At 39.7% G+C, this 12,726-nt stretch overlaps 1 long non-coding RNA gene across 1 annotated transcript in view; it reads left to right on the top strand.

Annotated features, from left to right (window-relative positions):
- Positions 1 to 3,058: 3,058 nt before the first annotated feature.
- The window catches only part of LOC139435649 (uncharacterized), a 39,141-nt gene continuing 29,473 nt past the window's right edge, over positions 3,059 to 12,726 (top strand). Inside the window, exons 1-2 of the long non-coding RNA XR_011644871.1 lie at positions 3,059 to 3,119; positions 6,649 to 6,743. This is a non-coding gene — a long non-coding RNA (uncharacterized lncRNA). The remainder of the gene's footprint in view (positions 3,120 to 6,648; positions 6,744 to 12,726) is intronic.

Raw genomic sequence — 12,726 nt, 5'->3', positions numbered from 1 at the left:
TTTAACAACAACATTTAAAAAGAGAAAATAAACAATGACAATCAAACTAACAAAAAGCTTATTATCAGCTAAATTAGCATTTTAGCTGTAAGTCAAATACTTTGCATTTCAATCTCCTGTTACTATTACACTATTCAGAGCCAGAAAATACAAGTTTTAGGAATATTTTTATATTTAAGTGATTAGAAACATAATATAGCACATAAATATAGTCAAATAAAAGCTAAACATTGTACAATTTACAGCTGCACAAAACTGAATGATGAATGGTTAATAGATAGAACAAATATCTGCCTCCACACGGATTTTATATATATATATCAAAGCATGCAGGAGAAGTAGAAAAAGATTAAACGATACTCACAATGCTTTAGCTCCAACACTAAAGGACTGAGAGAAATTCCAATTATCCAGGCAGTTGAATTCGGGGGTTTGAAACCACCAAACAGAGGTCTCACTAGTTCCTTATTGAGAGCAGAGCAGGTGCTGAGGAGGCGGGAGGCGGAGGTGTGAGCAGGTAAACCGAACCAGAGGATCCAAAGTCATCCACCATGAAGCGGGTCCAATCTCAGCAGCTGACAAATATAGCCGGGTGCTTTCCCACCAGCTCTGCTGCACCGGGAAAAATAAATCAGTCCAGGATCGGCAGAGCAAAGAGGGAAGAGAAGAAGGGAGAGGGGAGTGGGGTATGCAGGAGAGAGGTGAAGGAGAGGGACAAGGATGAAGCTGCGAAAAAAACACTCAAGACTGGTGGAAGAACAGACTCCAACAATAAGTGGTTCTTATAACTATTCCAAAAGATAAAAAAAGGGTGGTGTCCATACTTGTAAACCAGGTTTGTGATCCTGGTCTGATACTTGGACAGACGGTGAGAGGTGAAACAACACTGCTTCCAAGGGGTTTGAAGAGTGCGGGCCAAAATCGGCGTGGTAACCTCATCCCACAGCAACCATGTATGGGCTGAAGAGAGCGGCCTCAATACACGGGCATCTGCCATAAATAGCCAGGAAGCGTCGGGCTCACAGTGCAGGGGGATCGAATCAGCTGTTAAAGTACAATCCAGCAGCACAGTGAGGGCCAGGCTAAATTATTTGCATTGTTTATTTTAGATTAATTTAAGCCAACAACAACAATTTCTCGCTAAAGGGCAGTTGTGAGATGCACACAGGATGTAAAGAGAAGTTAGGCAACTTTGGTTCACCTCCAAAAATGGAAATGAGAGTATTGAACAAAAGATTGCATTTTATTTCACAAAGTAAATGGACTACAAAAATAAAAACAATTGAAGACGTGGTCAACAAAGTAAACAAAATACTTTGAATTTGAGAGAAAAATGGCAGCATGTTGGAATAAAATGTACCAATTAGTTTGGCAGGGTACCTTAGGGAATTATAGTCAGTGTAAATATAGGCTGTTTATAGAGTGAACTTTAGGTGTGAATAATGACTATGTGTGAAAGTGACAAGATGTATGCTATATATAAATACGATAAACAGGTAAAGGCCTTCAGATCTTCTGGTGTGGAAGAAGAAGTCCATTTAGGGTTTTTGGTGTTTTTATTGTTGAATATTTATAGTTTGGCTCCATCTTGTGGACAAAAGAAGGGCATAATAGTATAATTTGGGTGTTTTAATCAACAAGTGTTTACAATAAATCCATTTAAATACAATTTAAATGCAAATAAGTAATCTACTCCTTTCCGTGTACTCACACCCAGTATTGGGGCGTGGTACAGTCAATAATACATTATGTATGTCGGAATGAAAGCAACTGTCACTGTGCCATTAATGGAGTTACGTATTCCCCAAGCAACAGAGGCGGGCATGCTTCACAGTGCTCAACAAGTGTAAAGTAATGACAGATATGTAGTTTACTTACAATGGTATGGCTTGGAGACTGAGACAGCTGTGATGGAGGGACAGCTGGAGATTAATGGCAGTGACATCTGAGGAACAGTGGTTGGGAAAAAAACAACGAAGGAAAAAAGGTTGAGAAAACACAGACAATTACATCATCTCATATGTGCCGAGGGTATTTTAACACTGCTTCAGATTCATTGACACACATAACATATTAAAGGGGTTGATATTTTACAAAGAAAATCAAACTAAACACCATTGGCTAAACATTGGGAGCTTAACATGGGGGCAGAGCAGTATACGCAGTGATGGGAAAAGTATTCAGATTCTTTACTTGAGTAAAAGTAGTAATACAACACTGACTGTACAAATACTCAAATTCAAGTAAAAGCACTGCATCAAGATTGGGTCAAAGTATGTAATTATGATTCGGTCGGAGCATTAGGAAATCAAAGTATTAGGAGTAAAAGTACTACTTAATGTTGAGAAGAAGTCAACAGATATCTTAATATTTAACAATATTTTAAAGCAAAGCAGCAAAGAAGCTGGAACTGTGAAATATTGAATAAATAAAAAACAAAAACCTTCTTAGCAAAACTGCTGCCAATTCATTTTCTGTTGATTCACATTCTTAAGTCACTTAAGTATAATGTTCTATGGTTTAATCTATACCAAATAATAATATTGAAGACGTTTTTCTAGTAGTGTCGAAATCTGAATTAAAAAAGGTAGCTATGAAGTACAAAATTGGCATCCAGTCCACAATGTAGTAGGCTATAAGTATAAAGTAGTATAAAATGAAAATGCTCCAGTAAAGTACAAGTACCTCAAATGTTTGATTAGTAGGCCTACATTACTTTAGTAGGCCTACATGTAGTTACTTTCCACCACTTTAGGAATAGGCTATACGCAGTTAGAAGAAGCAGTAACTAGTAATTGCACCTAGACAGGTAAAAACAGTAATTGTACTTACTTTGGTTGGCAGTCATAATGGTAGCTATAGCACTGGTAGCATACTGTTTTTCTGGCAGCAACAGTAAAGTAAAAGTCGACATTATGTAGGTCAAAGTGGTGTCCTGTAGCCTGCCTTTTTAGTTTTACCTGGGAAAGATGGCGGCCATGTTGGATATTTCCTAACGTTGCTACGCAAAGTGATAAGACGTTAGTGAGCTAGTTATTGGTTACCACGGTTACTTTAACCGGCCTTTTAGTTGTAGTAGTGAGCTTCAGTTTTTAGGAAAGGCTTTTCTGGATCATGAGGTAAGAGCACAACATTACACAAGAAACCCTTAGGAGGAAAATCACTTTTAAGCTTACAAAAAAGTCCAGAAATTGCTGTATTGTACTGTATTGGGCTTAAACGCCAGCAACAGTAGGCTATCATATATAACGCTAATTAGTGTGAATGCTGTGCAACTATAGTTCTTCTGTTTCTCTTTAATTAACTTCTTCTTCTTCTTCTTATTAGTGTGAATGCTGTGCTTAGTTCTTCTGTTCTTTAATCTTATTATTATTATTTCAACCAATATTTTGCCGTCGAATAACTTCAGCCTACCTTCAGCTACAGAAACCATTCAAATATCAAAAATATTCAGCCTTTTCAGTACATGGTGGGAAACTTTCAACTTTTTCAAAATATTGAAATATTGAGCTTTTTAAACTATTTTTTTAACATGTAACTCAATGGGAGGAACCTTCACATTCTCTTTTACCTACACCTTGCGCCAAATGCTCCTCCTTCCACATACTTTCAGGTTGAGACTTCATTCCGACTTTAAAATGATCACAAGATCTTAAGCTATAACACTTGTTCATCCGATTTTTCATATATTTTACACTTTTTGAGATATTTAACTTAGTTTGGAGCTTGGTATAGAGGCCTTCTTCAGATTTTAACATTAGTGTGTATTGAGCAGCTCGTTTAGGCTAGAGAGCGTGATGTCACAGCTAGAGTGGAGGACAGCTTGAAATTCGCCTTCATATTTTTCAAAGCCTTTAGTTTTTACACATTCATTCACTACTACTTACATTTAATATCTAACTCCTTCAGCATACTTTCAGCTACAGAAACCATTAAACTATTATATTATTCAGCTATTTCCGGATATTGAGGATATACATGTAGTTGTTTATACCTTTTTAAAACATTTTCTTTTAAATATTAAGCGTCTTCACTATTTTTCCTACTCTTCCAGTTTAACATTTCACTTTCAAGTTTTCAACAAAGCCATTGCAATGCATTTGAGCTGTAACCATTTTGATTCAAATCATTTCACTTTTCTGCATTTCTCTGCTAAGTTCAGCAACACACTTACTTGGTTTTTGTAGCTAAAAGCAGCTACCATTCAACTAATAACATATTCAGATTTTTCTGCACTTTCAGCTAAATTCAGTAGCAAATGTACACAGTTTACAGCATTCGCACAGATCACAGCTATAGTGTGCTAAATACAACCCACTCTTTAAAGTTTTAAAGCTGTTTAGCTATACCTATGTTGAATTAAAGCTTCTTAACTTGTCTGTAATCTTTTATGCTCAAAGCCAAGGTGCTAGACTGGCAGCACCAAATTATTGCAGTATTTACATCACTTACAATGCCCAAATTCAAACCTGTCCGGAAACAACTCTTCCCCAAATGATATAAAAGGCATCCTCAATTATTTGAAAATGAAAAACTAAAAATCTTACTAAGGGAAATTAAAGAAAGCTGCATCCTCACATAGTTTGTCAAAAAATGTATTGTATTTCTTGTAAATAAAACATGATATTCCTGCTTCTATTCAAGTTGTTTATGAACATTACAGTACATTCCAAATCTGTGTATGTATAAATGTTGTAATTGTAAAACGCTTTGGCAATACTGTATTTCATTATAGTCATTCCAATAAAGATAATTGAATTGAAATACTGAAGCAACTGTTCACTTACTGTCACAAAGGGCTGCTGCAGTGACTCTGAAACAAAACAGTGTTAAAAAGAGAAGTCAAGTTTTATTAAGTTCAGAAAAACAGACCTGTTTTTAGCTTTTTGTGGATGCTTTGTGGTTTTTTTGTAATGGTTTATTTGGCTTAAAAAGTACAATAATTTTCTCAAACTATAAGAATAATGTATCCTTACGTTTTACAAAAAAATCTAAATCCACACATCTGGAAATACACGGTTGTCATTGGACAGACTCTAAGATGTAGTGGAGTAGAAGTATACTTGATTATATTTATTTGCGTAGTTACATTTAACCACTGTTTACAGCTTTAATGACCTGTGGTTAGGAGCCAGTTATCGTTATCAATGTTGAATCAACTGTCTTAACTATTACAAAGGTCATTGCCCTAAGTTGATTTTGTATTATATGTGAATTCATCTAAAAATATACATTCCTTTCTTTATTAAATAGACCTGAATTTGATCAATACTGTTCCTTTAATATCTGCACTTGCACAGATACAGTAGCCTATTGTGCGACAACCTTTAATGTTATCCCTGTATATAATCCCTTCTCTGTGTTAGCCACCCTGCTGTCTCTAGCTCTTGCCAACATGCCTCAGAGCAAAGCATTGGGATGTTAGTGGAAAGGCAGCTTGCCTATATAGGGATCAATAAAGTATCACATCAAAGGAAGTGCTAATCAGACTTCTTACTCTCCTTTTAGAAGAAGATGGCACAAAGAGACATTTAAACAGCGTCTGAGGATGGATGCCGTCCAAGCCTCAGAGAGCATGCTGGGAGGTTTTTACAAGGTTCAGCTCAAGTATTGTCTTTGCCAACGCTTTGATCGAGCAAATGGAGCTCAGTGTGACAGTCTGGCGGGGTAATTGGGCTGATATTGCCAGTACACAAATGTACATGTGTGAAAACATACCCATAGCTGCGCACATACACGGTGACTAGTGCTGATGTTTGTCGTGCTTTCTTGTGTCTTTTTCCCCAGAATAATGTGCATTATGCAGAGAGGGAGTTGCATATTTCGAAACTATTTTGCAGGAAAACACAAATATAATTTCCCCCTGTTGATATGTCAACCTTACACAGTGCATCGAACAAACCCTGTAATTGGCCCCTAGGGAATTGACCACAAACACACATTTCATGCAAAGAGTTTATTTATGAATCAGACTGCAGTATCATACAACAGTAGCACAATCATATGACTATGGATTATGCTCATATTTATAGATACAAAGATAAAGGCATGTCTTAAAATGAAAGAAAATGAATGAGTTCTCTTCTGATTTACTCTAAAAATAGCTTTTAAATACTTGGCATAGTTTTGTAAATTAAATTATGAAACATAATGTTTGCCCACTGTATTTACTATTGGAGTACCAAATGCAAATATACTTTGTGAAAAACATTTTTTTCCCTCCTTTCTCTTGCATTTCATGCAAGGAAGAAAAAAAGATGTCAGTGAGTACAAAAAGCACTTAAATCTCATATGAAAATAGAAAATATTACAAGTGTGCATAATTACTTCATGTTGCACATAACCTGCAGTACAAAAAGTCAAATGACACTGTGTTCAAGTGTACCTGACATGCCAATTATTTAGGGGGGCGTATGTACTGAAATAGGTATTTAAATGTCATTAGGGGCAGTTTACACACAAGACCGGGGCAAAGCCTTTCAGTCTTCAAAATGAATTGAAAATGAGATGTGGGCGTGTCAGTTTTTCCTCCCTGTGATGCTGACTTTAAGCTTGTCTTGAAACACTGAATCTTATCCTGTACTTTTTTTTAAATGATGCTTTTTGAGTTATTTGAAGATCACAGTTTTGATTCAATGTTCCCTTCAGATCAACGCCATGAAGAGCAGAAACTATCCTCAATGCTACCGTACCTCTCCCACCAGAGGGATGGCAGAACAGCAAGTTGTGTGTAAAAACCTAAGGTATGAAACAGTGCTTAGTAGGTTAATATTTGGCATTGCCTGGAGTATAATGTAATGCACACATAATAAGGCGACATGATTATTCCAAATTTACAAGAAATGTTTGAAATACTAAGACAAAGTTCTGAGTTGATAAAATGCTACAACTGTAAAATGCTACATAACAATTAAGTGGTACTCGGTGAGTGATTAAACAGTGATGGTTTACTACAAATCTGTTGATACGTTACACCAATGCAGCACTGCTGTTGTAGGAAAAACCACATAACTGCAGACTTTTATCATTAAGAATATTTTTTTAAATCATTGTTTAAGTTTTACATTTTGATTTTAAATTCATTTGAAAAACCCTGTATTTAGAAAAAAAAACGATTTTCATACTTTTGCAAATGTATGGTTTTAGCCAAAAATAGCATACTGCATTGTATCCTTTTAGTGCAATAAGTGTTAGGGACGGCAGAACATTTTACACAACATGAACACGCTGTAGAACAAACGTAATAAAGGAGGAAGTTGAGAGGAGGGAAAGAAGGAAGGGAGGGAGGAAAATAAAAAAAATCCCAATTTTATTTCTAAACTTGTTTTTGAAGAACCAACAACAGAACGATACATGATTTGGATTGAAAGACATACAAAGACAAAAATAAGACACAGGTCATGTCTGACCACCAACAGAGGAGTTACAGCTGATATGGATTGATGAATTAAATATCACAAGGAGCGTCCGACATTGACTCTGTTAGCGTATGAAAAAGCACTATCAAATAAGAAATCATGGCACATTCAAAAAGTTTCCATCACGTCAACACCGTCAATGATGAACCCTATCGCTCACTGGAACCCAATCGTGTGATCGAGGCACACCCCAGGGCCATCCCTTCTCATATCACTTAGATTTTAAAGCACTAGAAAAGTATGTATACTCTCAGTATAATACTATACAGACATATGATACCTTGATCTTGATATATGTGAAATAAAATGTCATGGTTAAATACAAAATATCTCTTAAAATATTTAAAATATACTTTATTTTGTACATTATGCAAACTGATTAACAATTCGATGATAAAAAAAATAACTTTTCCATGAAATGTTGCCTCTTTGCGATACAGATGTATGAACATAGATATATATCATGAAACCCCCTGTTATACCCTGACACGACTCCATATCCCTGTAATATGATTTCATATGACACACATCAAAACTCCTGACAATGGGTCCTACAGGTAGCTCCACTACACCACTGAGCTGTTTGTACAACAATATTGCTCTACCTATCTTTTTTTGTTCTCTATTTCCCTATGTCCATCTTTAAAGTTGATCAAATTCACCTACCAACACTTAAACTCAATCTGTGCCTTTATTGCTTCCTGAAATTACCTGGAAAGGGGAGCTATTCATGGGATTGATCAGAGGACTACCGCACATCTAAAGAAGGCAACTCTCCCCCTCCAGCTGAAAACCAATTCAATGTATAATAGGTCACTGGTCTATCATCTCATGTGGTGTAGAGTCACTCTTCATTGAAGAGCTTTATGGGTTATGGTTGCCGTGTGTACAAAAGCAATGAGACAGGGCACAATGTCGTCACATTTTAAGAAAAGAAAGGCTGACTGATCTCGTCTAAAATCAAAACAGTTCTTGAGCCAGAGACAGTGATGTCCAGTTCTAAAACAGCTGTCGCCTCACCACGACAATCAGATACGCAGTTTATTTTGGTGTAGTTTAAATGCAACAGAAAAGGTTGGGACAATAACCCTTCTATGTCTACGTTAGATTAAACATAAACGCTTACATTCATATCCTTAATAGCTCTCCCGTAAACAAACAAGGTTCGTTCAGTATGCAAAAGTATGTCTCAACTGTATTCACTATGGACATTTTATAAGTTCTAGTATGCACGACAGAATTGCATAATGTCTGCCAATGAGAAAAGCATAGGGAGAAGAGAATAGAAAGGACAAGCCGCTACAAGAAGACTAACTAGTAGAAACCCTATAAGAGGATGGGTTTGGGGATGGAGGACAGATGGGGTAGTGGGAAGTCAGTTTGGGAAAGGCTGGGTAGGGATTCGTAGTGGAAGTTGCCCCACAAGTTAAAGGGGCACCTCCCTTTGGCAGTGGAACAGCACTCTTAGTAGTCAACGCAGCGCCGAGGGTGAGGGTGTACACAATGCTCTTGTCGGACAAGAAGGCCATTTCAGTGTCAAGATGAGATGAAGGCATTCTAGTAGGCAGCCAGGTCACAGTGTTGGAGCTAAAAACCTCAGATCAAGATGATGGACGCAGTCTTTCTACTCTGTCTCCGCTCGGCTGGGATCATGGGGTTCTGGGACATAAAGAAGAACAATATTTATTCACAAACACTATATTTTTATCTAAACCTAATATTGTATTTTATTTCATATCAGCTGTAAGATTAGAAAGGTGCAAATAATTCCCCTTTTGACATAACAGGAATGATATTCGTGTTCAAGTATCCTTTACATTTTTCTGTTTATTTCAGTTCCATCCATTTCAATGTATAATGGATTCACATTCACTGGTTGCGACTTGCACCATCTTTGGGCAATGCCACCATCTTGTGGAGATGTCTTTAACAGCAAAGCTGCATAATGCTGTTTTAATTTCAAGAGAGAAAGAGGGACATTTTATTATGTATCTTCATCTGTATGTAATAGTCAAATGTTTGTATTCGTCAAATGTTATTTTTGACCTTTGTCAAGCAGCTTTGTCTTGGCTGTTTGTCCGTTGCTTTGTTAGTAGATTGAGAACAAAAAAACACATTCATGTTTGTTCACAGACTTATTTGGCTATTAAAGCTAATTCTGATTCTAATAAACATTCAGATTTTCAACGCAATCAATTTGTTTTACCAACACATTAGTTGAAATGTAAGTGGATGTATTTCATTCCCTTATGGTTAAAGGTGGGGTAGGTAAGTTTGAGAAACCGGCTCGAGAAACACTTTGTGTTATATTCCATGGAATGCTCTTAACATCCCGATAGCAATGAATATCTGAAGTGCTTTGACAAAAAATCCATAAAAAAAATGTCATCTGTGGAAGCCGTGGCGCTGTAAAAAGCACGACCAATCATCTGCCTCGGCCCGGCTAAAGTAACTGGATGGCCTACCTGCCTGTCAGCCTGCCATCGGGGCACACACTTACCTCGTGCCCTCATTGGTCATGTGCACGGTCGTGTGTGTTGGGGGAGGGGCTCTGTGAGGAAGTGGCAGATTTCTTCCGGCTGTGTATTTTCTAATTCTAGCGATCTCGAGCTGGTTTCTCAAAATTACCTACCCCACCTTTAAGTCATGCAGTCAGCCTGCATGCATAATACATCTCTGCATAGGGAGAGTGAAACAAACGCATATTTTAAATAATTGCATTGGTATTTTCTTTTCTCTTTTTCTACTGGGTTTGTATGGATACAAAACCACATGGGAAATTATTTTATTTTATGTAAACCTTGTACATTTCTGAAGTTTTCAAGACCTCTTAACTCGACTGATTCATTCTCACAAGTTCCCCAAAGTAAAATGTCCTCCAATGTATTCATCTTACCTGAGAGAGATGACTCCTGCTCATCTTGCAACACTGTCTCCTCAGAGACCTGCGGTGAATGGGTGACCTCTTGATCTTGATCGTTCTCCTCGTCTCTCTGAGGACCAGGCTGGGTCTCCTCCTCTGGTTCGTCCTTGCCCTCCCCTTCTGCCTCCCCCTCCCCAGAGTCAGTACTCCTGATGCTGAGCCGCCTCATACGATACATGACGTCCACCTCCCTCATCCAGCCCATGCGCTCGGCCGCCACGCGACCTGGGGAAACAGCCAGCTTGGTCTGCAACGCCTCCATTCGCTGGGCGGGGCCCTTGCTCCTCCGCTCCCCCTCCAAGCTAAGAGACAGCCTGCGGTCTAGGTTTGGAGGAACTGAAAGTGGCAGTCTATCTGGCGGAAACTCCGGTAACCCGGGGTGATCTCGCCCCAAATGAGTCCGTAAAACAACTCTATGCTCCGGACCAGCAAATGGCTTCTTCTCTTGCTCCTGCTTGTTATCAGGCATTGCACCGTCTTGTCCCTCACTTTCACTTTTCACTTCTTCCGTCTGTTTGTCTGCGCTACCCTCAGGGGTTTCTCCTGTAGTGGCTTCCTTCTCTGCTAATTCCACTTCCTTAGTTACTGTTTCACGAACACTCTGTTCCGCCGTGACTTGGGGGTCTTGTGGCACATCAGTAGCTAATATTGTGGATGTGCTCTCCTCTGTAGCTCCGTTTGCTGGTTTTCTCTCAACAGGATTATCTGCACACAAATCCTCCAGGTTTTCGGCCTGAGCATCGTCTGCTTTTTCACCCCCTCCTACATTTCCCTCTGTCATTGAATTCTGATCCCTTGTTCCAGCACATAGGTCAGACCCTGACTGATTTAAACTTGAATCATTCGGCTCCTCTGGTTTAACACCCTCTAATGCAGCGCGGTGTGGTGGACTGCCATTTTGATTGGTCGAGCTGTCCGAGCTGTTCTCCTCGTGAAGGGGAGGCAATGGGCCCAGTCTCATCTGATTCTCAAGTTCTCTTTTACAAATAGGGCACTCCTCCTCTGATTCACCTCTAAGATCTTGAAGAGTCTCTGCGTCGTGAGATTTCAAATTGCCTGCGGACGCTTTACTGCCATCCGCCGGGTCTCTAGAGGGACGCAAAGTCTGGCATATGTCCTCATAATCCGGAGGACTAGTGAGCGTAGAGGCATCCTGCATGGGCTGTCTATCTGCCCATGGCATCTCAGCGGCTGCCGTGTTTGTCATTGGACTGAAGTCACAAAGTGGTGTCTCAATAGGCTCATCTGGCAGGTCTAGTTTGACTGTCCTGCCATCGTTGCTCCGTCTGCGCGAAAGATGTGTAATAACCCTGTATTCTCTGAAGCCTGTCTCCCGGGGAGGGACGGGGAGCTCCTCCCGAAGCTGCTTACTGAAGGTTACTGACTTTGTAGCAGGCCTGGAGAAGGCGCTCTTGACTTCCCTGTATTCTGGGTCAACAGACCAGCTTACTGCACTGCGCCTAAGGCTGCTGGGCTTGTTGAGAGGTTCTGATGTCAAGCGGATTTTGATACGCTCAGGAATTTGAACAGAACCATCTGGGACTTTATTGCTGGCAGTGCCTAGCTCCAAGATGTCTTTGTAGGCCTCGTTGAGGTCCTCTATGCACTTATCAACGCTGGGCTGTTTGCTGCTCTGCTGCTGCTGTTGATCCTGGACTTCTCTTTTGATGGTCTCCAGCTCTTTGACAGCATCCCATGGACGCTGGACGATGGGTTTCAACAGGAATGGTTCGAATGCTTCCTGCCCACTGGTTTCTGCTGGTTTGGGCTCCTCCACATTTCCTGAGGGTGGTACTGCTGGCTGCTGAGCTGTGCTCTTGTTCAGCTGGTTGGAGAAGGTGGCGGTCAGGGAGAAGGCGCTGTTGCTCGACAGTTTCAGGCTCTTCACTCCCTTAATAGGAAAAGTGAACGCAGTGCCCACTGCACTGCTGCTATCAGTAGGGACTTCAGAGTCTGGAGCGACAGGGTCTTTTTGTGCTTCGTTGTTTTCAGGGGCAGGTTTTTCGGCCTCTGGGCTAGTTTGTGTCTCCTGGTCTCGATACTGGTTTGCAGGCCAGGTTCCCGACAGTTTCATCTCCTTGTAATGGTTTATCTTAGGGGGTCTACAGGGTACTCTTTTAAACATTTTGCTGCTCGCTCTACTGCTTGTTTTGCTGCTACCTATGCTACCAGTTAGTGCTTGCAGCTCAGCTTCAGCTGAAGATGTGCTTTGGAGACTTTGGTTCGTTAAATGGCCAGTTTTGTTGTCACTAGGACTGTCCGCTGGATCTGGTGACTTTTCATTGTTGTTATTCTGATCACGGATTGTCCCAGTAAGCTGCGGAGTGACGGGTACAGACACTAAACAAAAAATGGTCTCACTTAGTCTCTTTTTAAGATTCTTGG

Source organism: Pseudochaenichthys georgianus, chromosome 17 (assembly GCF_902827115.2).
Source record: "Pseudochaenichthys georgianus chromosome 17, fPseGeo1.2, whole genome shotgun sequence".
Taxonomy (NCBI): Eukaryota; Metazoa; Chordata; class Actinopteri; order Perciformes; family Channichthyidae; genus Pseudochaenichthys; species Pseudochaenichthys georgianus.
The sequence above is the reverse complement of the archived record's forward strand: the minus strand, read 5'-3'. Positions and strand labels throughout refer to the sequence as shown.